The sequence below is a fragment of the Schistocerca cancellata genome, chromosome 2 (assembly GCF_023864275.1).
Source record: "Schistocerca cancellata isolate TAMUIC-IGC-003103 chromosome 2, iqSchCanc2.1, whole genome shotgun sequence".
Classification (NCBI taxonomy): domain Eukaryota; kingdom Metazoa; phylum Arthropoda; class Insecta; order Orthoptera; family Acrididae; genus Schistocerca; species Schistocerca cancellata.
This window is the reverse complement of record NC_064627.1, coordinates 889,124,003-889,128,138: the sequence shown is the minus strand read 5'-3', so window position 1 is coordinate 889,128,138 and position 4,136 is coordinate 889,124,003.

The window sequence follows — 4,136 nt, the reverse complement described above, 5'->3', positions numbered from 1 at the left end:
TTCAAACCTGGAACCTTCTGCCACAATGTACGCAGGAGAGCTTCAATGAAGTTTTAAAAGTACGTCAGAGTTTATGTCAGAAGTAAAGCTTTGAAGACCACTCGTATGCGGTGGCTGTATAGCTCAGTTGGTAACAAAGCTACTTCGATAACATTTCTCCAAACAAGCGACTTATAATTTCGTGCCCCATTTTTCCTCTTCCACGTCAAACCATATCAGTTTTCGCTACCAACTGCAGTAGGCATGCCATAGATCTTGCATTGAACACGCCTGGCGCCCCTCTCAGCTCTTCTACCCAAGCGGCAGCTACAAATTGTGATAAGTCCTGTATAGAAATCGTTCAGCCGTGGCACCTCTGGCTCCCGTTCCAGCTTGGCTCCCCAAGTGGCTGCTTTTGTCGCTTGAATTTCAAACTATCCTTGTCCGACAAGACCGTATTGTGGTCCAGTCGATTACATTAAATTTTCAGGAATTTTTTAAACAAAGCTCACTCAGCCACTCATTGATTCACTAAGGTTCCTAACATTCTCCTGAATGGAAACTATAGGGATCCTGACCAATAATCATACTATTTTACATGTTTCATGACGTAACTATGACTACATAAACATGATTCTACTCCATTGTTTCTAAGGAAGACGTGAGGCAAATTTTACATGGGACAGACTGGTAATGAATTAGCCACTGATACCAACGCACATTCCTTCCAGCAGGTAGTTGCACCTAACAGTACAGTTCTCTCTCCAGTCACTGGAGGATGGACTGTTAGTATTACAGGGATTCTGAGAGGAAATGTGATCACTTCTTCTGCTTGTAAATCTTTTAGTAGCAAAGAAGCCTTTCTGTATATCAGAGGAAGTGCTGTGTGACGTGGAAGTCGTAACTTTACAAGACTGATGTTTCAAATATCACTACAACTTAAAACTGATGCTTATCAGCAACTGAATATGAAATGGCGATGTCTGGGCAATTGTTGTTGTTTTTGTCTTCAGTCCTGAGACTGGTTTGATGCAGCTCTCCATGCTGCTCTTTCCTGTGCAAGATTCTTCATCTCCCAGCAGTTACTGCAACCTACATCCTTCTGAATCTGCTTAGTGTATTCATCTCTTGTCTCCCTCTACGATTTTTACCCTCCACGCTGCCCTCCAATGCTAAATTTGTGATCCCTTCATGCCTCAGAACATGTCCTACCAACCGGTCCCTTCTTCTTGTGAAGTTGTGCCACAAACTCCTCTTCTCCCCAATTCTATTGAAAACATCCTCGTTAGTTATGTGATCTACCCATCTAATCTTCAGCATTCTTCTGTAGCACCACATTTCCAAATCTTCTATTCTCTTCTTGTCTAAACTATTTATCGTCCATGTTTCACTTCCATACATGGCTAAACTCCATGCAAATACTTTCAGAAACGACTTCCTGACACTTAAATCTATAATCGAAGTTAACAAATTTCTCTTCTTCAGAAACGCTTTCCTTGCCATTGCCAGTCTACATTTTATATCCTCTCTACTTCGACCATCATCAGTTATTTTGCTTCCCAAATAGCAAAACTCCTTTACTACTTTAAGTGTCTAATATCCTAATCTAATTCCCTCACATCACCCGACTTCATTCGACTACATTCCATTATCCTAGTTTTGCTTATGTTGATGTTCATCTTGTACCTTCCTTTCAAGACACTGTCCATTCCGTTCAACTGCTCTTCCAAGTCCTTTGCTGTCTCAGACAGAATTACAATGTCATCGGCGAACCTCAACGTTTTTATTTCTTCTCCATGGGTTTTAATACCTAATCTAAACTTTTCTTTTGTTTCCTTTACTGCTTGCTCAATATACAGATTGATTATCATCGGGGACAGGCTACAACCCTTACTCACTTGTGACTTATTAAGCTGATAGTTCGGTAATTTTCACATCTTTCAACACCTGCTTTCTTTGGGATTGGAATTATTATATTCTTCTTGAAGTCTGAGGGTATTTCGCCTGTCTCATACATCTGGCTCACCAGATGGTAGAGTTTTGTCAGGACTGTCTCTCCCAAGGCCGTCAATAGTTCTAAGGGAATGTTGTCTACTCCCGGGGCCTTGTTTCGACTCAGGTCTTTCAGTGCTCTGTCAAACTTTTCACACAGTATCATATTTCCCATTTCATCTTCATCTACAGCCTCATCCATATCCATAATATTGTCCTCAAGTACATCGCCCTTGTATAGAACCTCTATATACTCCTTCCACGTTTCTGCTTTCCCTTCTTTGCTTAGAACTGGGTTTCCATCTGAGCTCTTGATATTCATACAAGTGGTTCTCTTTTCTCCAAAGGTCTCTTTAATTTTCCTGTAGGCAGTATCTATCTTACCCCTAGTGAGATAAGCCTCAGCATCCTTACATTTGTCCTCTAGCCATCCCTGCTTAGCCATTTTGCACTTCCTGTTGATCTCATTTTTGAGACGTTTGTGTTCCTTTTTCGCTGCTTCGTTCATTGAGTTTCTATATTTTCCCCTTTCATCAATTAAATTCAATACTTCTTCTGTTACCCAAGGATTTATACTAGCCCTTGTCTTTTTACCTACTTGATCTTCTGCTGCCTTCACTACTTCATCCCTCAGAGCTACCCATTCTTCTTCTACTGTATTTCTTTCCCCCATTCCTATCAATAGTTCCCTTATGCTCTCCCTTAAACTCTGTACAACCTCTGGTTCTTTCAGTTTATCCAGGTCCCATCTCCTTAAATTCCCACCTTCTTGCAGTTTCTTCAGTTTTAATCTACAGTTCATAACCAATAGATTGTGGTCAGAGTCCACATCTGCCCCTGGAAATGTCTTACAATTTAAAACCTGGTTCCTAAATCTCTGTCTTACCATTATATAATCTATCTGATACCTTCTAGTATCTCCAGGATTCTCTCCATGTATACAACCTTCTTTTATGATTCTTGAACCAAGTGTTAGCTATGATTAAGTTATGCTCTGCGCAAAACTCTACCAGATGGTTTCCTCTTTCATTTCTCTCCACCAATCCATATTCACCCACTATGTTTCCTTCTCTCCCTTTTCCTAGTCTCGAATTCCAGTCACCCATGACTATTAAATTTTCGTCTCCCTTCACTACCTCAATAATTTATTTTACTTCATCATACATTTCATCAATTTCTTCATCATCTGCAGAGCCAGTTGGCATATAAACTTGAACTACCGTAGAAGGGATGGGCTTCATATCTATCTTGGCCACAATAATGCGTTTACTATGCTGTTTGTAGTAGCTTACCTGCACTCCTATTTTTTATTCATTATTAAACTTACTCCTGCATTACCCCTTGAGTAGTCACCGCCCGGTGATCCGAATGGGGGACTATTTTACCTCCGGAATATTGTATCCAAGAGGACGCCATCATTATGTAACCATACAGTAAAGCTGCATGCCCTCGGGAAAAATTACGGCTGTAGTTTCCCCTTGCTTTCAGCCGTTCGCAGTACCAGCACAGTGTGATATTATTGGATTTCAGACATTTTGCATATGAGAAAAGGATAGACATCGAGCTGTAGTTTGTAATGATACTAAGCATGACAACGTGAGAGTAAAGAAACGAAATCTGTTTATAACGCGTGCCTATACCAAGACGCGCGGCCAGCTTTTAAAAGGTACTTTTAAACACTATGACTCGCTGGGCGCAGATATTTGAAATCATTGCCGCAGTGCTTGATAGCAAGAAGCTGCGAAACAGAAGAAAGAACAATTTATCATTTGTTAGGAAAATTCTAGAGTCTTTATAGTTAGTTGTACTTCTGTAGCCGATATGTTAACATGTACTTCATTACCTTTGATGTTTGGTCGCCAACTTGTTAAGACGTGTTGTGTAGCACCGCTACAAGTTATATTTCATTTAGTGTGAAAAACCACTTTATCACAAAAAAAAGGCTTTTGTAAACCTTGTGACGATAAAAAATTCTTATGCGCACGCCAGGGCATTTAATTTTTACAAAATATCACACATACAAAAGCAGTGATTGTTGGACTGCTCCATGTTTGAGAAAAACATAAAAATGTAAGTTTTGTATTCACTGTAGATTTGTTAATGTTTATAGTTTAACGCCTTTGTTCTTTGAGAATATATTGATGCTTCACTGTACATAAAATCTG